Below are 22618 nucleotides of genomic sequence, written 5' to 3'. Positions count from 1 at the left end.
TTGAGAGTGACCTATTTTTCTGGCCAAATTCACTTCGGCAATTGCATTGCCAAACTCACTGTTTTTGCTAATTTTGTTTCTTGACTTGTTTGCTGTTTTTGTGTGTTTGCTGTTTTTAATTACAAATGGCTGGATTTTCAAGTGATGCATCTTACAAGCAACATTCTCCTTCCAAAGCTTGGGTCCTTGGTGAATTACATGAAGCACAACGTACAATTAGGCGTTTGGAAGAGAAATTGCAAAAGATGGAGGTGCAACAAGCTAGACCATCTCCTTCTATCCATGATGGGCATCATTCACATAGACCTTCAACAAGAGCTTCTTCAAATGATTTTGGCCGTGAAGAAGACCATAGGAGAAGGAGAACTCCACCACAATTTCATGGACATAGACATCATCACCAAGGGGAGAGACATCACTATGGCAATGGCTTCTACCAAGATGCAAAGGCTAGACTACCTTCGGTCAAGCTTCCTTGTTTTAATGGCTCTAGTGATCCCAATGTATATTTAGATTGGGCGGCTAAGTGTGAACAAATATTTGAGATCCATGAGATCCAAGATGAGCATAAGCTTAAGCTAGCCACCTTAGAGTTTAGTGATTATGCCATGAAATGGTGGCATGGTATTGTAAAGGACATTATCTATCACAAGGGTCCTCCCGTGGACTCTTGGAACTCTTTAAAGGATCACATGCGCGCTAGATTTGTGCCCCCACATTTTAGGAAAGACCTCATCTTGAGACTCCAACGGTTTCAACAAGGCACGCTAAATGTGGATGAATATTATAAGGAGCTAGAGACGTTTGTGCTTAAAATTGAATTAGAGGAAAGTGAAGAAGCTATGATTGCTAGGTTTGTGAGTGGTCTTAGGAAGGATATTCAAGACATTGTTGAGTTACAAGAGTATTCATCATTGGGTTCTTTAGTTCATCTTGCAATGAAGGTGGAAGCCCAACTTGCTAAGAAAAATTCTTTCAAAAATGCTCCCAATGATGGTACTACAACAAGTCTTGGAGGAACAAAAAGTCTTTTTCTAAATTTCCTTCCAAAGATTCTTCTTTCAAACCCAAGGAAACTAAGCCATCTACTTCTAGGACTAAATCACCCACTAGAACGTCTAATACTAAATGTTTTAAATGTATGGGTTATGGACACATAGTTGCTAATTGCCCTTCTAAACGAAGTATGTACATGCATGAAGGCATTGTAGTGAGTGAGCATGATTCGGATTCTCCTAAGCATTCATTGCATTCTAGTGCATCTAGTGAGGAAGAGAGTCAATGTCCACTTGAAGGGGATTTGTTAGTTGTGAGAAGACTTCTTGGTCAAGTTTCACAACCTTTTGATGAAAGTCAAAGGGAAAATATTTTCCATACAAGATGTCTTATTCAAAACAACATTTGCTCTTTGATAGTGGATGGGGCTAGTTGTGCAAATGTGGCTAGTACAAGAGTAGTAGATAAGCTTGGATTGCCTACTATCTCTCACACAAAGCCCTACAAATTACAATGGCTTAGTGAAGTAGGAGAAATAGTTGTAAATAAACAAGTCCTCATCCATTTCTCAATTGGAAAATACAAAGATGAGGTATTATGTGATGTTGTGCCCATGGAAGCCATTCATGTTCTTTTGGGAAGGCCTTGGCAATTTGATAGAAAAGTTTTACATGATGGCTTTACCAACAAACTTTCTTTTGAATTCCATGGTCACAAGGTTACTTTAAAATCTCTCTCTCCTAGAGAAGTCCATGAGGACCAAGTCATAATGAAGAGAAAGAGGGAGAGTGAAAAAGATAAAAAAGATAAAAAAAGATAAGAGTTCTAAGCCTACACTCCTTGTGTCTAGGCATGAAATTGAAAGGGAAATAGTGGCTCATCATCCTCTTTTCTTAGCCATCCCTAGAACTCTTAGAGTAGAATCATTTGTTGATAGTCCTCATTGCTTGGAAAATTTGGTACAAGAGTTTCAAGATGTATTTCAAGATCCTCCAAAAGGACTTCCACCTTTGAGAGGGATTGAACACCAAATTGATTTGATATCGGGCTCTTCTTTACCAAACCGTCCAGCATATAGGACCAATCCAAGTGAAACCAAGGAAATTCGCCAACAAGTTGAGGCTTTGATTGAGAAAGGGTGGGTTCAAGATAGCATGAGTCCTTGTGCTATGCCTATCATCTTAGTGCCTAAAAAGGATGGCACATGGCGAATGTGTTCGGATTGTAGGGCCATCAATAACATTACAATTAAGTATAGGCATCCCATACCTAGACTAGATGATTTGTTGGATGAATTACATGGTTCAAAAATATTTTCAAAGATTGATCTTAAAAGCGGCTACAATCAAATCCGTATCAAACCGGGTGATGAATGGAAGACAGCTTTTAAGACCAACTTTGGTTTATATGAGTGGTTAGTTATGCCCTTTGGTCTAACTAATGCACCAAGTACCTTCATGCGCCTCATGCATCATGTTCTTAGACCTTTCATTGGTAAGTTTGTTGTTGTTTACTTTGATGACATTCTCATTTATAGCTTATCTTTGGAAGACCATAGGTTGCATGTTAGGCAAGTATTAGAAACCCTTAGGAAGGAATATTTGTATGCTAATCTTGCTAAATGTATGTTTGCTCTTGATCATATAGAATTCCTAGGGTTTGTTGTGAGTTACAAAGGGGTCCATGTGGACAAAATAAAGGTGATGGCCATTCAAAATTGGCCTACACCGAAAACCTTGAATGAGGTCCGAAGTTTTCATGGACTTGCTTCTTTCTATAGAAGATTTGTCCCAAACTTTGGCACCATTGTCGCACCTCTCAATGACATAGTGAAAAAGGATGTGGTCTTTCAATGGGGAGAAGCACAACAAAAGGCTTTTGAAACTTTGAAAGAAAAATTGACTAATGCTCCCATCTTGGCCCTTCCTAATTTCACTAAGACATTTGAGATTGAGTGTGATGCTTCAAGCATAGGTATTGGGGCTGTTCTCCTTCAAGAGGGCCACCCCATAGCCTATTTTAGTGAGAAATTGGAGGAAATTCATCTCAATTATTCCACTTATGATAAAGAATTATATGCACTTGTTAGGGCTTTGTTTACTTGACAACACTATCTTTTTCCCAAAGAGTTTGTGATACATAGTGATCATGAATCTCTTAAGTATTTGAAAAGCCAAAACAAGCTTAACAAGAGCCATGCTAAGTGGGTGGAATTCATTGAGCAATTTCCTTATGTGATCAAACACAAGCAAGGCAAAGTAAACATTGTGGCGGATGCACTTTCTAGAAGATACACTTTGCTAAAGCTTTTAAGCTCTCAATATCTTGGTTTTCATCACATTAAGGATCTTTATCATGATGACCTTGATTTTTCTCTTATCTATCAAGAGTGTCTTAAGGGAGGACACAAAGATTTTTTTATACAAGATGGCTTTCTTTTTAAAGGAAAACGTCTTTGTGTTCCTCAATGCTCTATTAGATTATCTCTTGTTAGAGAAGCCCATGAGGGGGGTTTAATGGGTCACTTTGGGGTTGCTAAAACTTTGGATGTGTTGCATGAACATTTCTTTTGGCCTCATATGCATAAACATGTTCATAGTTTGTGTGATAAATGCATAGCTTGCCGCAAAGCTAAATCTAAGATGCATCCCCATGGTTTATATACTCCTCTTCCTATCCCTTCAATGCCTTGGGTTGATATCTCTATGGATTTCATCTTAGGATTACCCAAGACATCAAAGGGAAAGGACTCCATTTTTGTGGTAGTGGATCGTTTTTCAAAGATGGCTCACTTTATTCCTTGCCACAAAGTGGATGATGCATGCCACATTGCAAACCTCTTCTTCCAAGAAGTGGTTCGCTTGCATGGGATCCCTAGATCTATAATGTCCGATAGAGATCCCAAGTTCTTGAGTCACTTTTGGAAGACCTTGTGGGGCAAGCTTGGGACTAAGCTTTTATTTTCTACCACTTGCCACCCACAAACTGATGGTCAAACCGAGGTGGTGAATAGAACTTTGGGACAACTATTGAGATGTTTTACTACCCCATGTTAAGTTTGCATATAATCGTGTAGTAAATTCTACAACCTCACATTCTCCTTTTGAGGTTGTCTATGGGTTTAACCCCTTAACACCTCTTGATCTTCTTCCTATTCCCCTTCATGGAGATGTCTTGTGCAAAGATGGGGATGAAAAAGCTTCTTTTGTGAAAACTTTGCATAAAGACATCAAGAAGAGAATTGAGAAGAAGGTTGGCAAGTATGTTGAACTTGCCAATAAAAGGAGAAAAGCATTGTTGTTTGATGAGGGAGATTGGGTTTGGCTTCACTTGAGGAAGGATCATTTTCCTACTCAAAGGAAGTCCAAACTAATGCCTCGTGGGGATGGACCTTTCCAAGTCCTCAAGAGGATTAATGAGAATGCTTATGAGTTAGATATGCCTGATACATTCTTAGGTAGTCATACTTTTAATGTCACCGATCTAACTCCTTTTTCTGTAGGTCTCCAGAATTCGTGGTCGAATTCTCTCCAACTCGGAGAGTCTGATGGAGATCAAGCTCAAGAGGACATGGAGTCTAATCATCTAGAGTAAGAAGAGGTTGAGGCTCAAGTGGAGGACGCCCATGGAGGTCAAAGCCCACCTCAAAGGCTTACAAGAAGCATGTTCAAAGCTTTAGGAGCTAAGGGACGTTTATTTTCTCTTTTTGTAATTTCTTTGTGTGAAGGTGCTTAAGAGGGAAACATTAGAAACCTCTTTTGTTAAAGCATCTTTAGGTCCTTAGTTAGGAGTATTAGGGGGGGTGTGTTAGTAGATAGGTGTAGGAGTAACTAGGGAGGTGCCAAAGTGAGAAAGAGGGTCACACCTTCTCCATGACCATAATTGGCGCCAGTTGGATTTGTTTTTATGAGGGAATTTTGAATTCTTTTAGCTTGCATTTCAACACCTCTAGGCTATAAATTAAGGTGCTGCCCTTGTACATTTCAAATTTGAATTTTAATTAGAGAAACTATACTCAATTTTTGAGAGAGCATTGGAGTGCTTTGTGCCTTCTTCACTAGTCTTATCTTGATGGTTCCATGGTTACCTCAAGTGGCGGCTTGCACACTTATCTTGGAGTCTCCATCCTCCTAGTGGCGTGATCATCCAACCATTCCTCCATCTTCATGAGCTTTCTCTTCTCCTTCCTTCCTTCTCTTTATTTGTTCATGTCTTAGTTTGCTTCTCTTGAAATTATGTTCGGTATTTTCAACTTTCTTTTAGTTTTGCTTCGGTGCTTTTGGTTCTTTGCTGTTCTTCATCTTTTCTTCTTCAATTCAAGTCTTTTGTTTGGTGCAATTTAGTTTTTGTGTTGTTCAATCGATACCTATGCCTTTTCTTTCAATTCAATCGGTTCAATTTGACAATATGTGGAACTTCCATATGAGTTGGGGTTTTGGTACTAGTTTTGGTGAAGTTCTTGTTCATAGAACCTTGATCCAATTCTATGATAAAGTGCCTATCTCATAACCAACTCAAGATGATTCCTAAGAATGTCAAGAATCATTCTAATTGTGCTAGTGGAATCATATCATATAGGCTCTTCCCCTGCTTCTTCACTTCGAAGAAATGGAGAAAGATGTCGACGGAGGAGGCATGTCCGAAGAACCCGCACAAAATGGCGAATGCTTTGACAAAGGCCCAGCCGTTAGGGTGTAGCTGGGCTGGGGCGACGTTGATTTCGATCAGAAGTTCTCTTTCGAACCTAGAGAAGGGTAGGCGCATCCCTATGCGTTTGAAGACCACCTGATAGAAGTAAAAGAAGGGGACTCCGTTGTTGGCCCGTTCGTCCCCACGTACAGGCTCCCCTAGGGTACAAGGGAGCACTGCTATGTCTTCGTCGTGTCTTTTTGCAAAAGCGCGATGGTCGTAGGTGCTGGACTCTCCTACGTGATCCCTCCAGGCTTTTGAGGAGACCAGACTCGAGTACTCGTCGGGAGCCCAAGGGTAAAGGGCCCTATAGTTGATTTTTGGGGGTGGAGGGTTGGACGTCGTTTTTCTACGCGCCATAGTTTGATGAGAAGAGCTGAAGAATGAAGAAGAGGAAGGGTTCAGCGAATGAGGTTAAGACAAAAAGGGGAAGAGAAACTCTAGGAAAAACCCTACCCCCGCGAGAGATTCATAAAAGAGAAAGCAGAGGAATGGGGAAAAAGAACACAGAAATGCAGAAGATATGAACAGTCCCAGGTAGTTATAAGAACAATACAGCAAAGAGAAGGGGCCATTGAAAGAGAAAAATCATACCTTTTAAGTATCTGGGTAGTCAAAGATCGAAAGCGCGAGAGAGAGCGAAGGTTGCAGAGAAAGCTTGGGAAGATGAACAGTAGAGAGAATGCGAAGAGTGAATGAAACAGTGGTTTGGAGCGCGCGTTTTTGAAAGATGTAACATTAACTTGAGGAGCGCGAGAGGCGCTAAGTGATGGCCATGTGATTGAGCCATGTGTCAAGAGATTAAAGCATAACTTAAAGTGTCACATCCTCAGCGCAGAGAATGTCGCGTCAGACGCTCAGAGAATGTCACGTCAACTGCTAAAGGGAATGCCACGTCAGCAGGAATGCCACGTGGATGGTAGGGCGAGGTCTTAGTCTTTTTGCTGAAACAAGTGTCAGCTCAAGACTGGGGGGCTTGTGTACCGTCCTGTCCCCGGGCGTTGACCAAAGTCAAGGTCAACATATGGTGGGACCCCTCAAGGGGGCCCAAGGGAAGAAAGTCAACAGGTTGACCGCTTAAGGCGTCGCCAGGTGTAGGTGTCGCCAAGATGAGGCGTCGCCAGGTGTAGGCGCCGCCAGGTTAAGGCATCGACGGTGCCACCCCTCGATATCCATGGGTAGGAAAGACCGTGGAGGGGGCGACACCGCGAGAGGCCTCAGTACCTCAGAACAGTAATAAAGAGAAGAGAAAGGTGGCTTCCAGGCCACAGTCCTAGTACCAGTAAGGGGTAACCTGACTCGTGAAGTACCCACGCCACCGCTGGGAAACCCTGGGACAGATACGACCCATGAGAGGGCCACGCCCAGGGGAGAACCACGTGCATGGTGCGAGAGAAAGGTAGATACACTCCCAGGGCGAGTGACTAGAGGTTGGGGCGCATGAGTTGGCACCCAGAAAGTCACCCCTTGCGCAAATGCACTCCAAGAAGGAGGACTTACACGATGGATTATCCCTAAGTTGGGTTACGATGTGGTAAGGCCCTCCACGAAGAGTAGCGATCAAGTCAGAAGAACACATAGCAGAAAGCATTGAAACATCAAGGTATATCAGTTTCCCTGAAAGTTTGCTAAGGTACGCATTAATTTAGTTTACGTTTCGAACGCTTTAAAGCACTTTAAATGCTTTAAACGTTTTAAATGCGTTGAACGTTTTTATACGCTGAAAATGCGCTTTAAGACGCTTTAAATGCTATAGGTGTTTAAAAGGGGTTTTAGACGTTTGAGATAGGGACCGAGTTTTGACCTAATTCTCGCAGTTTTACACACACAGAAACCTTAGTTGTCTTGTTGGCGCACCCACTGTACGCACAGGCAGTTAGGGCAGAAAGCACTAGTTATTCAGTTACTCAGTTTTTGGACCACCTTCAGAGCATCCGTTCACGGTGTTCCGATACGGAGGTGTGTCCCTTTGATGTTTCTCGCTAGCTGACTTGATCGTCGGAGTGCAAACAGCCGCGAGGGCGCCCCTTTGTCCACTTCTTTTCAAGTACTCACAGACGGAGCAGAACGAAGGTGCCCTAGCTCGCGAGGACAAGCCACGCACAAAGACGGCCCTGGTCAACCGGCGAGAACACAGGTAATAAGGAGGATTTTATTGGTACTTATATTCCTAAGCTAGTTTCCTCTAAGGAGAATATGATGTTGATTAAATGTCCTGATTTTTTTTGGAAATCAAGAATGTTGTTTTTAATCTTAATGGTAATAGTGCTTTTGGTCCTAATGGTTTTGGTGGTGTTTTCTATCATTCTTGCTGGGAAATTATTAGGAAAGATGTTTGCAACGTTGTTCAATAGTTTTTTAAACAAAACTGGGTTCTCCTTAAAATGAACAGTAATGTGGTATCTTTTATTCCTTAGATTTAGGGTGCTGACTCCATTAAAGATTACAAACTAATTATTGTTGCTAATTTCAAATTTAAGATTGTTTCCAAGATTCTGGCGGATAGGCTTGCACTTGTGGCTGCTATAATCATTTCTCCTAATCAATATAGATTTGTGCACGGTAGACAGATTTAGGATTGCATTGGTATTGATTCTGAAGCCAGTAATATGCTTTCTAAAAAGGTTAAAGGAGGTATGTGACTTACAAAGTTGATATTCATAAAGCCTTTGATACTCTGAGTTGGAAGTTCTTATTATTAGTTTTGACAAGTTTGGTTTTTCACCCCTTGTTTGTCGGTTGGATTAGTACAATTCTCTGTTCAGCTATGCTTTCTATCAGAATAAATAGCAGTTTGGTGGGTTTTTTCCTTATAGTAGAGGTGTCAGACAAGGTGATCCTTTGTCTCCTTTACTTTTTTCTCTCGTTGAGAAAGTTCTTAATAGAGGTATCCCTAAGCTTGTGGATGATAAGAAAATTCAACATATGGCTAGTCCGCAAGATTATCTCACTCCCTCCCATATTTTATATGCTGATGACATATTTAGTTTTTGTAGGGGGGATAATAAGTCTCTTAGAAATTTGAGTATTTTTTTTAAAACATATGGTGATTTTTCTGGTCAATATTTTAATAATTCTAAGAGTAGTTTTTTCACCATGGATAATTCTGCAAGATTTGTCACCAATATTCAACATATTCTTCCTTGTAATCATGGATGTTTTCCTTTCACTTATTTAGGAGTGCCTATCTTTGTTGGTGTTCCAAAGTGTCGATTTCTTCAACCTTCGGCTGATAAAGTCAATTGAAGCTAGCATTTTGGAAAGGTAAATCTCTTAGCATGATGGATCGGATTTAGTTGGCCAATACGGTGATTACTAGATTTCTAGCTTATAGCTTTAATATGTATAAATGGCCTATTTCACTTCTTAAGCAAGTTGAGCAGTGGTGTCAAAATTTTACTTGGAGTGGTGATATTCTGAAGAAAAAAAACATAGTTACCGTTAATTGGGATACGAATTGTTCTCCTCTTGAATAAGGTGCTCTGATATCTCCAAATCCAAGAGGAATTCTTGAAGACCTTGCTGGTGGTTGTGTTTGTGTGTAGTAGTCTTTGAATTTGTTAATCCACTCTTTATGATGATTCAAGGTTAATGGAATCTTAATCCTTTTGAAAAAGATGAGTTTTCTAAAGAGTGTGAGATTTCAACCTGTTGAAATGTCGATTCAAACAATTGTTTGACACTTGGTGGATTTTAAAATGAGTTTGAAAAGCTTGGCTTTGTTTTGACTTTGTTGTCAAACTAATTCAACTGGTTGTTTCGAGAATTCAATTGGTTATTTTTCTAAAAACCTTAACAAAATTCTGTTAGGATATTTCAATCTCTTTTAAATTATTCCAACTACTTTTGGTTCTTGATTTAACTACTTTGACCATCTGATTGGAGTATAAAAAGGTTGTTTTATGCTCCTGGTCATTAACAAAGAAAGAGAGATCAATCAAAAACATTTTTCAAGATTACAAAGAGCTTTTGGATCATCTCAAGTGTGGAATAAGATTGTCTTGTAATTCTGAATTTTAATCTTTGATTTTACGCAGTTGTATTCTATTCCCTTCTTCTCTTAACATTGTAATTCAGTGTGATTTGGTGTGGTGCAGTTTCAGAGCATTGTTCTGGAAACTGTGAGTGGTGTGTGTTCTTGAGGGGTTCAAGATCATCACTCTTGGTGAGTGGTTTGTAATCTAGGTTTGATTACATAATGAATTCTTAGTGGTTAGCTGAGGACTGGATGTAGCTCTTGGTTAAGAGTGAACCAGTATAAACATCTTGTGTGAATCTCTCTATCTCTCTGCTAGTATAAACAATCGGTTGTTTCCTGAAAACAAAAGGTTGATTTTCTGAAATCAAACTTAAAAACAGTTTTCTTTTGGTTGAACAAAATTTTCAATTGATTGATTCTTCATAGCTTTTCAGTCTACCTTCAATCTTTGCGAAAATCTTTAAAAAAAAATTCACCTCCTCTTCTTTAAGACCTCTAATTCTAACACTTAAATCAAAATATGAGTTTAGAATGGTTTGTAAATCCTCATCTCTTTGGCCTGGAATTAAGTAGTTTTATTCTATTATACTTGATTATACTTCTTGGATTGTTGGTCCATGTACATTTATTATTTTTTGGAATGATAAATAGTGTTTTACTACTTCTTTAGCAAATATTGCAGGGTTATCTGATGGTGCTAGTATTTTAGATACTGTCTCTCAGTTTTGGATAGGTTGTGATTGGAATATTCCATTGTCTTTACAGCAGATGCCTCATTTTTTTAATCATATCATGGTTAGGGAGGAAAAGGATATTCCTAATTGGATTCTAGATGAGTCTGTTCGTTTCACTCTTAAATCAGCTAGGACTTTTTTCTTGGAACCAAAAGTTCCCTGTGGTTGGGGTAAATTCATTTGGTGTTCATCTATTCCGCCTTCCAAAACTCTAATACTCTGGAAAGTTTTTCATGGGAAGCTTCCTGCATATCATCATATTCATAATAAAGGTTTGTATATATGTTCTATGTGTACGCTTTGTGAAAAGCACGAGGAATCTATTCAACATTTTTTTTTAATGTTCTAATACTTTGCATATTTGGAGTTAGGTTCAACAATTTTTTCTTACTTCTCATTTCTCTAATAAGGAGTATCTTCTTTCTTTTATTAAGAGTGATGGTAGTCATTTGCTTAAATTGCTTAAGCTTGTTGTGATAACTTTTTCTATTTGGATTATATGGCGTATTAGGTTATTGTATATTTCCTTTTGGTTATACTTTCTCTACTTTGGTTTCCTTTTGTTCATTCGGTTATTGTATATGTCATTACCTTCCATGCTTAAATTCTGCACCATATTCTCGTCATCATCTTCACATTATAATTTCATTTTTTTCCTTTTGCCTTTATGAAATGAACCTTTACATCTACTTAACCACTTGGTTAAGTAAATGTCTAGTGGGGATTTTTCTTAGGTTTTCACTTTTAATTGCCTAAAAATCTCAATCATAAATCTAAAGTGTCACCTAAATGAACAATCCTAAAATCAACTCACATCATGTGGTTATCAGAGCTTAGGTTCTTATGCTTAATTTGCTTGAGTTGATTTAGCACTTTACAATTTCTTTACATTCTAGTACCTTTAATCCTTGTCTTTAAATTCAAGTACTTTAATTTCTTGTCTTTAAATTCTTGTCATTATTTTCTTGCATTTTATTTTCCAGCCCTTTAATTCTTGCAATTTTTTTTTCTTTCAGCCATTTTAATATTCATAGCATTTTTCATTTGGAATATGTTTCTTGTTATGTCTTTTGTTGATCTTGCCTTTTACTTTGAGTCTTATGTTCATTAGTGTTCTAGGAGTTCTTGTTTTGATTCTACTTACTTGCTTTTAATTTTGAAGTTTAAAAAGTAATTAGAAACTTGTTTTTAGTAGAGGTAGATTTAAAGTTCCAAACAAATGATTTCAAGTGTTCCATTCTATTGAATCCAACCAGAAATTTTTGTGAAAATTGAAAGTTCTTGGAAATTATGCATGATGAAACCTATGGTCATTTCTTTCCATAAGTCATATTAGTATTAAAAAAATTAGCAAAGCAAAGTTTAAAATGCATCTTTGGTTATCACTTACCCAAGCAAAATCATTTTCCAAATATGGATTCAACTTGATTGACAAATTGTTTTCAACTATTGTGGAATTTTTTATCCTTTTGCTTTAGCAATTTCTAAAACCAAAAAGTTTCATTGTTAAAAGTTTAGTAAGCATCTTAGAGTCTTTTTTTGTGCCTTTTCTTGTTAGTTTTCCTTTCTGATCCTGCCGCTTGACTTGAGTGCAAGAGTCTTGCCACGTCAAAGATCTTTCCTTTGGATCAGCTTCGCACCACGTTAGCTTTTGCTCTTCACGCCTTAATTCCTCGCAAGAACCTGAAGAAAACAAAGTGGCGCCACTGCGGCCGATTGCGCTCCGACGCTCAAGTCAGTAGAGGAATCACCAAAAACTCAGAGAGAATATCTCAACTCAAGGAACCGTGCATAGTGAATCTCAGTGTATGAAATGAGTTCTGAAAAGTGTACCTCATAAATCTGTTAAGTGTTCCTTATATACCTGAGCCTTTTCTCTCTCCTGACGGTTACACCTCTGGACACGTGGCTCACATCCAGCTGTACACGCGTCACCATCTGAGCTAGGATAGCTTGAGCGTCATTTTCTCTATTGCACCCAACCCTACACGTGTCATCATCTGTATTGGAGTAACAGGTAGCATCCAATCCTACACGTGTCGTCATCTGGGGCTTCCACAACTTGAGCGTCATCTCTACTCTCCTCGCCATTCGATTAATTTATCCACACAGAGAGTAAATCGGTGCACGGTTTTCCTTGGAGCGCGACCCCTTAAGTAGCGAGTACCAGGTGCCACCACGTGCACCATCTTTGTGGTCTCGCATGCCGCCATCACGATCTGCTTCGCTTGCACACCATGCATGTTCTGGGAAACTGTTCCCTCAACCCGACCTCTGGCTAGGGTGTGATCATTTGATAACCTCATCCTCCGTTGCTACGTGACAAACATATCACTCGTCTTTCATACTTGTACCTCTCGGAAACCTTAAATAAGCTTTCCTGATCGTTCGGCGATGTGCCCCTTTCGACGGTGTGTAAACCACCTGATCTTTTGGCATTCCCCGACGATCTCTAACCACCTGATCTCCTAATACTCACATACGGCGACTGTGACGCAACTCTGGTGAACGCCGGTTACGCACATCAGAGATCGGAGAACGCCACTTCAGCGATCGGCGACTGTACTGACTTCCCGATTTACTTCCCTTCTGTCGCCCAGGTGTCCCATTCAACACGCCTATATTGTCGCTTGCTGCCACGTCATTACACCCGATGACCTGATCGGTACACAAGCCCCCCTGTCTTAGGCTGAGACTTGACCAACGAAAAGACTAAGAAGTCAAATCATCGTCGATCTACGTGGCCCTTGTACGGGCTTCCGTACGTTCGTACTCCTTTGCCTTTTTGACGCTTCACCAACCCCTTTTTAATCAAACGACACGTGGCTTTGTCAATGGTTGTTTTTAATTGTCGTTTGCGCTTCCTACAACGTTCGAAACCCTTAAACCCTTTGCGCTATTCACTGTCTCATTATCTTCCTTCATCTTCAAGCATTCTAAACGTTCTCTCTGCAAACTACGAAACTTTTCGTCTCCCACAATCTTCAACTTCCTTCAACATTTACTCGATCATCAAAAGGTAACTCTTTTACTCCTTCTACTGATATTTGTTGCATTTTAATCGGTTTGCATCATCCATTAACTGTCTGGAGCATACGTTGTGGGTTGTTTCTCTTTTTCTCGTAACTTAGAGTTTCATTCCTGATAACGTCTACCCCAGGGAACTCTCACTCGTTCGTTCTATCTTCTTCGTCCTCAATCGAGTCATTCTCTTGCTATCCTCATTTCTTCCCTTTTCTTTCCTTTGTAGTTCCTGCGATGGCTCACACAAAGTACACCGCTAATCCTCCTTCCTCATCGCGAAACCCTCCTCCCAAAACTCGTAGGGTTATCCCTGAGACAAACCCTCCACCAACACGCAACCCCCACGTGCCTCCGGTGCTCGTTCCACACAGGCTGAGAGGCCTGCCTCTTCTCGTGCCGACCTTGCCCAAGCAACTCCTCCACAAGCCGGGGGAGTTTCCCTTCCTCCACGGGACTATCAAGAGCTCTACCCTTGGGCCACCTCAACTCTGCTGAACGAAACCTCGTCGATAAATACTGAGGTGGGGGTGCTTCGTCTGAACAAAGGGGATCGACCCAACCTTTCATTTCATAAGGAGCACGATGACAACGTGACGGTGCTACCTTGCCTCCCTGGAGAACCAATTTGTGCTGACGATAAGGGGAACAACGACGAGTTGTTCTGCTTCGTCTAGGCCTCGCTGTTCAAGAAAGTGAAACTTAGGTTTCCTTTCACTCGTTTCGAGAGGGAGTTGTTGACCGAGCTCGACATCGCCCCTGCCCAGCTCCATCCCAACAGCTGGGCATTCGTGAGGGCGTTTCAAATCCTTTGCGCGCACTTGGGGCTGCCAGTTTCGGTTGATGTCTTCCTTTTTCTATTTTGAGGCAAAGAATCCTAGAGATCGCCTCTCGATCAGCTTGAATGGAATTGCTGGGAGGTCAATCCTCTCCATCTTCCAGCAATCCTACAAAGACTGGAAGGGGAAGTTCGTCAAGGTGTGCCAGAACGACCAAGACCCTTCGTTGCTTGATGGCTTCCCCTTGTATTGGGTAAACAAGGGGAAAAAGGATTCCAGGGACAACTTCAGGAGAGCAAGAAGTCCTGACAACATGGGGGATTTGGACAAAGACCTTTGTCTTTTCTGGAAAAGTGTGGCTTCTGCCAACATAACCTTCCCCACTGCTCCAATAATCTCCTTCGAATTCTTCGAGGACCAGCTTGAAATGTACATAGGTTAGCCCTTATCCCAACACCAAGACTCTCATTTTGTGTTGAAACTGTCTTAGTATTTCTACCATTCTGTCTTTGGCATTCTGTTCGTTCTTTTTTGGTCTTGATCATTCATCCATGTGCTATTTGCTTATGTTATTTCTGTATGTATATACTTGTATGTTCTGCTTCTGCTTTGGGGCATACTCATCTTTTTTTTACCTTGTGCAGACGTAATGTTGGGAAAAGGAAAGCTGGTAGAATTGAGGGCGATCGCCCGATCCCACAAACTTGCGGCGGGCTCCCAAACTGTGCCCAACTCGGTTGTGGAGATTGCCGCTGCCCAAGGAAAAACTCCTCCCTGAGGTCCAACTCCTTCTGGGCCCTACCCGCCCCAGAAAGGAAAAAACTGGTGCTGAAGAGACCAAAGAGGAAGACCCCTCGGGTGGTGTCGGAGGAAGAAGACGACGATGAAGACACCGAGGATGGTCTCATCAACAAGAGGACAAGGATAACCACCTCTACACCACCTGCACTCCCAACACCAACGCCGCCACCACCTCCAGCTCCGCTAGAACCAGTCCAAGCAGCACCACTGGTCGCCGCGCCCATAGTGATCGAAAGTAGCAGCCCTAATTATGCAGAGGACCCTCCGAGCGCCTCTACACCATTTGTATCTGTTGGAGAGGGTCCTCCTTCCACCACATCCATTGCTGGAGAAGTTCCAGCCTCACCACCACGCCTGGAAGCCCCCCTTGCTGTACAAGCTCAAGAGGGTGGTGGTGAAAGCCAACATCAAACTCCACCAGCACCTCCAGCATCAGCCTCAAGTCTCCCAGATCCCTTTAAAGAGACCTTCGGACCATTCGCAGCTCAACTGAAGACCATGGCGGAAGATCCCCCTTTGCTTGTATCAAGAGCTGTGAAGGATTCACTCAAGAAGCTTCAAGAGGAAAACTTTGAGCTCAAGGAGTCAAATCTCATAATAAGGGCTGAGGCTGAAAAGCTCACTTGCAATCTGCTGATGAATGAGATTGAACATTCAAGGCTGGAGGATGCACTGGACGCTGAGCTAAGGAGCACACACAAGGAAGCCTCTGATCTGGGCCACAAACTGCACACCCAACTTCAAGAGAAAATTGACTTGGAGAGCAAGTTGGTCCCTCTTAGGGTCAAGGTGGCAGATTTGGAGGCTGCACGAAAGGCTGATGCTTCCAGGGTGGAGAAAATTGAAGAAAGATCAGCAGATAGGGAGATCCTTTTGGGGAAGGTCGAGGCAGAAAGGGATAAGGCTCTCGCTGAGCTCTCCCAAGCTCGTGAGGAAACCACAAAGGTTGCTGCAGAGCTTGCCCAAGCTCGGGGTGAGAGTAAGAAAGCTACTGAAGAACTTGCTCGAGCTCATGAGGAGAAGGAAGGACTGAAGAACCAAATACATGAGCTCGAGCAGAGTGCTGCTCAAATCCTCACCTCTGGGTTCGAAGCTTCTCTGGAGCAAATGTCATGCCAATATCCTGAGCTCGACCTTTCCATGCTGTCGATCTGCAACAAAGTGGTGGATGGGAAAATTGTGCCTTCTGAAGACTAACTGCTTTTCCCCATCACCTCTTCTTTGAAAACCTTCTGTTTGTAATGATCGATCTGTGTATAAACTTCAATTGACACTGCTTATATAACTTCTATTGCTTGAACATTGTCTTTCTATTTCACCTTATACGCCTTTGCCTCTATTTGCTGTGTGGTTGACCAACATAACTGGTGAAACTTACTCAACTGAATTAACTCAGCATTACTTGAACTTTAAACCTCCACCCATTGACTTAACTCGAGCAAGCTGTTAATCTTATAACACACTTAACAAACTGTTAACTGAAAGTAAATTTGAGCAACTATCAACTCTTCGGCGATGGCATTCAATAAAACTTGTGAACTTAAGGCAACAAACCTTAGCATAAAATCACTTACTAGGCAGCAGATGTAACTCAAACTAGTATTTAAAATACAGTTTACCTAATCTGCCAAGTGAGGTGCCCCTTACTTCTATCATCGCCTGAAACTCGCCGCACAACCCCTTCACCGCCTTAACCTTCACGCCATAGGGTTCTGGCGATGTTACCTTCTTTCAACTGGGAGAGGCGTCCTCTAAGGGATCGCTTTACAACTTCATTTTCATCTTTCCTGAACTCACTCAAAGGTGAGAAGCACTTTCTATGGTGCCTCAACTTTGCCCCAGGAGTTACATCTCCTCTCTCGCCGGAGGCACTGAGGACTCTTAAACTGGTGCCTCTACTTTGCCCCAAGAGTTACATCTCCTCTCTCGCTAGGGGCACTGAGGACTTTTAAACTAGTGCCTCTACTTTGCCCCAAGAGTTACATCTCCTCTCTCGCTGGGGGCACTGAGGGCTTTTAAACTGGTGCCTCTACTTTGCCCCAAGAGTTACATCTCCTCTCTCGCTGGGGGCACTGAGGACTTTTAAACTGGTGCCTCTACTTTGCCCCAGGAATTACATCTCCTCTCTCGCTGGGGGCACTGAGGACTTTTAATCTTCTCTCGCCTACTCACACTTATGGCGAGTGGGACTTTTTCTCTTTCTCGCCTGCACTCGCTCAAAGGCGAGGAGGACTTCTTCTCTCGCCTCAAGACGCACGAGAGCGTTGAGGGCTTTAAACATTATTGGAGCCTCCGATCGCCGAAAGACGATGAGGTCTTCAAAACTTTTAACTATTGCCACCGATCGCCGAAAAACGATGGGGACTTAAAACTTTACTAGAAAGCATGCAATATAACTTCACTATTGCCTTAGATCACGTACAAGTGATAAGGTCTTTTTCTAAAAACTTTCAAAACAATAAACATGCAATCTTAGAAACTTTAAACTTGAAAACTCTTCTTTATTGGGTGGCCTCATTAAAAACCCTCCTTAGGGAAAAAAGAGTGCCCCTTTGAAACTGTTTTAACAGAAACTATTTAAATCTCTTCATGTTCGTTTTTACTTACAAGGCTTTAACTGTAATACAATTTGAGATGAGTGGCGTTCCAAGTGTGAGGAATCGCCCTTCCTTCTAACGTCTCTAAGCGGTAGGCGCCGTTCCCGAGCACCTCGGTTATTCTGAACGGTCCCGTCCACTTAGGCGATAACTTGTTCTCCATCTCGTACTGATGGGCCTTCCTCATCTTCAGGTCGCCACTTCTAAACTGCCTTGGCATTACCTTAGAGTTATACCTACGCTCAATCCTTATCTTTACTGCTTCGGCCTTCACTCTCACCTCCTCCCTGACCTCATCCAGCAAATCGAGATTCATTCTTCTTTCTTCGTTCGAGTCTTTCGCCACAAAGTTCTGGAATCTCAGCGAGCTTTCCTGGATTTCGACTGGAATCATCGCATCACATCCATAAACCAGGCTAAACGGGGTCTCGTGGGTTCCTGACTGCTCAGAGGTATGGTACGCCCAAACTATGCGGGGTACCTCTTCAGCCCACGATCCCTTAGCTTTCTCTAGTCTTCTCTTTATACCTCTCAGCAACACCCGATTGGCAGACTCCACTTGGCCATTCGTCTGTGGGTGCTCGACGGATGCAAACACCTGTTGTATTCCCACCTCTTCACACAGCTTTTTCAACAGGTGACTGGCAAACTGAGTCCCATTGTTTGACATCAAGCGTTTAGGCACACCAAACCGGCACACGATGTTCTTCCATACAAAGCTCTCGATCTTGTGTGCGGTGATCTGGGCCACTGGCTCCGTTTCGATCCACTTGGTGAAGTATTCAATTGCCACTACCCAGTACTTCATCTGCCTGACCGCCAATGGGAAGGGCCCCAGAATGTCAATTCCCCAAGTATGAAACGGCCAGGGGCTGTAAATTGACTTCAGCTCTTCTGGGGGTGCCTTGTGCCAATCGGCGTGCTGCTGGCATTGCTTGCAACATTGAGCATACTTCTTGCAATCTTCCCTCATCGTTGGCCAGTAATAACCTGCACGGAGAGCTCTTGCAGCCAGAGCTCGACCCCCGATGTGACTCCCACATATACCCTCATGGAGCTCGACCATAATTCTTGTGCATTTCTCTCCGTGCACACATACTAGGAGTGGGTGTGTAAACCCAAACCTGAACAGCTCGCCATCGATCAGGGTGAACTTGCTAGAGTTCTTCTTTATCTTCCTAGCCTCCGTTGGATCCAGCGGGAGAACGCCATCTGCCAGGTAGCGCTGGTATTGCGTTATCCACGTGTCTGGTCTATGCGTAGCACAGACGTGCGCCATGTTCACCCTTTCTCCTAGACATGCTCTTATCCTTGACATTCTCAAGGTCTCCTGGGTCAAGGACCTGTGACTCCTCGCCACTCTCTCCGTCGACTTACTTATCTGAAGAACCTGGTGATCTGCCACAAACGCTCTAGGTGTCTTCAGAGTTTCTTGAATAACAGTCCTCTGCCTGCCCCCCTTGCCCGAACTGGCGAGCATGGCTAGCAAGTCAGCTCGGGCATTTTGCTCCCTGGGTACATGCACCACCTCAAACAAGGCAAAGGAACCCTTCAACTCCTGCACATACTCCAAGTAAGCCACCGTCTGTGGGTCCTTGGCCTGGAACTCGCCTGTTACTTGCTCCGTGACCAACAACGAGTCACTCTTGTCCACCAACACCTTAGCTCCCATCTCCTTAGCCAACAAGATACCCGCAATCAACGCCTCATATTCTGCTTGATTGTTGTTGGCTTTGAAGGCAAATCTCAGGGATTGTTGTATCAGCACGCCGTTGGGCCCTTCCTGAATGCCTCCAACACCGCTGCCCTGCTGGTTAGACGATCCATCTACCGAAAGCACCCAACAAAAATCGTCCCCCTCAACTTGTGCTGCCTCTGAAGAAAGCTCGACCACAAAATCAGCGAAAATATGCCCCTTGATCGGTCCTCGGGGTTCATATTTGATGTCGAACTCCGACAGCTCCATTGCCCACTTTACCATCCTCCCAGCTACATCAGGCTTCTTTAAAACTTTCTGGATAGGCAAGTCGGTCATCACCAGCACAGTAAAGCTATGAAAATAGTGGCGCAACCTCCTCGCCGAGAATACAACTGCCAGCGCGGCTTTCTCCAAGGCCTGATACCTTACTTCTGGGCCTTGTAACACCTTGCTAACGAAATAAATAGGTTTCTGGATCTGATCTTGATCTTGGGCAAGCACCGCAATCATCGCCCTCTCAGTTACAGCAAAATACAACCTGAGAGGCGTTCCCACCAAAGGCTTGCACAGAACCGGCGGGCTCGCCAGATACTCCTTAAGCTTCACGAAAGCCACTTCATACTCCTTCGTCCAGACAAACCTATTGTTTCGTTTTAAGCACTGGAAATACGGATGGCCTTTCTCTCCACTAGCTGACACGAAACGAGATAGGGCGGCCATCTGACCTGTAAGCTGCTGCACCTCCTTCACGGTAGCCGGGCTTCTCATCGCCAAAATGGCAGCGCACTTATCAGGATTTGTTTCAATTCCCCTCTCATTCAAGAGGAAACCTAGGAATTTTCCCGCCTCCACGCCAAAAATGCACTTCTCGGGATTTAGCTTCAATTTATACTTGGCAATCGTGGTAAACAACTCCTCAAAATCTGAGATGTGCTCGCTCTTTTCTAATGAAGTCACGACCATATCATCAACGTACGCTTGTACATTCCTCCCCAGCATCGGCGCAAGTACCTTATCCATCAGCCTTTGGTACGTGGCCCCCGCATTCTTCAGCACGAAGGGCATCACCTTGTAGCAGTAGCACGATCTCTCAATCATGAAGGTGGTCTTCTCTTCATCCATAGGATGCATCTTAATCTGGTTGTACCCCGAGAAGGCGTCCAAAAAGCTCAACGGCTTACACCCTGCTGCACTGTCGACCAGGGCATCTATACTCGGCAAAGGGTACGAGTCCTTCTGACAAGCCTTGTTTAGATCTATGAAGTCGACGCACATGTGCCACTTCCTGTTGCTCTTCTTTACCAGCACGACATTAGCTAACCACTCAGGGTACTGGACCTCCCTGATATGGCCCGCGGCGAGGAGCTTATGCTTTTCGTCCCTAATCGCCTATCTTCTCTCCTCGTTGAACTTTCTTCTTCTCTGTCGCACTGCTCTGACCTGAGGGTCCATCGCTAGGCGATGACACAAGAAATCGGGGTTGATTCCAGGCATGTCTGAAGCAGACCATGCAAAAGCGTCCAGATGCCTTTCTATCACCTTGGCGATCTGGTCTTGTGTCTCACCTTCCAAATATTTCCCCAACTTGAAGACCTTACCCCCGATCTCCCTCTCAAGCCACTCTTCGACTGGTTTGGGCCTTGTTTCGCTGGCGATCACCGCATCCCGACTCCCTGGCCTCCTCTGGGCAGTTTCTCGCTTCTTCCTCCCGATCGGCGTTCTCTCCCCTCGCCTCGGCGTCCATCATGACCTCATCACTTTCGGTGGTCACCTCTATCGCCGTGTCAACAACCCGCCTTTCCGCTGGCTTGGGCTCCACACCGGGAGGCGGCGTTGTGGTGACGTAGCTCACCGACCTCTTAGTCTTGAGGCTATTTTCGTAACACTTGTTAGCCTCCTTCTGGTCAGACCTTATGGTGATCACCACTCCCTCCATTGACGGCAACTTAACTTTCATGTGCCTTGTTGAGGGCACAGCTCTTATCCCGTTTCATGTTATATGCCGAGGGGGCATTCACGACGAGGTACATAATTTTCTCCGTTCTCGAGGCCGCCTAGTCCGAGAATGTAGTTCTCAACTCAATGTACCCCCTGACCTCCACCTGGTCGCCAGCAAAACCATACAAGCATCCTCCATAGGGCCTTAGTTGGTCAAGGGGTAGTTGCAGCTTGTTGAAAGTCGGCCAGAACATGACATCTGCTGAGCTTCCTTGATCCACCAGCACTCGGTGGACCTTCCTTCCCGCCGTGACTAGCGAGATAACTATGGGATCGTTGTCATGAGGCACAACGTCCCTGAGGTCTTCCTTGGTGAACGTAATGTCCACATCCGGCGAGTGATCCTCGAACGTTTCTACTGCCATCACAGACCTTGCATATTTCTTCCTCTGCGATGCAGTACATCCACCCCGTGAGAAACCTCCAGCTATGGTGTGGATCTCGCCGTGAATGGGCACCTCATGCTGTTGGCCCTCACTGCGCGCCGTCTGGGATCCCGACGTTTGCCCCATTCTCTTGTCCAGCAGGTAATCCTTCAAGAAACCGCACTCGACCAATTCGGCGAGTTGGTAACCCAGAGCCAAGCACGAATCAAGGGAGTGACCAAAACTTTTGTGGAATTCGCACCATGTGTCCGGTTTTGGTCCCAACACCTTCTCTGAAACTTTCTCAGGCACTTTAAGCCTGGCGGCTATGTTGGGGATGGCGATCAGGTCTGCCAATCCCATGACGAACTCGTACCTCGGGGGGCGGTTGAACTCTCTAGGGCGCCCTGGCCCTCTCCCCTTGTTTTTCTTTGGATCGTAAGGATGGCGAGTCCTTTGATCCTTCTTGGTCGCCGCCGTCTCCAACACCCTCTGCGGCTGAATCCTAGTTTGGGCTCGTGGCTTAGTAGGAGCCACGATCCCTCTCTTTTCTGCAACCTCGCTCTCAGCAGCGATGTGAGCCACAACACGTCGCCGGATTTCAGCAAACGTGGCGGGGTGGCTCCTAATCAGCAACTCGCTGAAAGGTCCAGGAAGCACGCCCTTTTTGAAGGCGTGCACAAACATATCCTCGTCCTTGCCAGGCAAGCGGACTATCTGTGCTCCAAACCTATTCAGATAGTCCCTGAGGGACTCTCCCTGATGCTGCCTTACGTCGAACAAGTCATAAGACACCATAGGTGGCGCCTTGTTCACGATGTACTGATCGACGAAAAGCTTAGAGAACTGCTGGAAACTGGTAATGTGACCTGTAGGCAGGATGGCGAACCATTCCAGCACTGTTCCGTGGAGGGTGCTCATAAACATCTTACAATAAACTGCGTCTGAGCCCCCTGACAG

This window comes from Phaseolus vulgaris, chromosome 1 (genome assembly GCF_000499845.2).
Source record: "Phaseolus vulgaris cultivar G19833 chromosome 1, P. vulgaris v2.0, whole genome shotgun sequence".
Taxonomy (NCBI): domain Eukaryota; kingdom Viridiplantae; phylum Streptophyta; class Magnoliopsida; order Fabales; family Fabaceae; genus Phaseolus; species Phaseolus vulgaris.
This window is presented reverse-complemented; position numbering follows the sequence as displayed.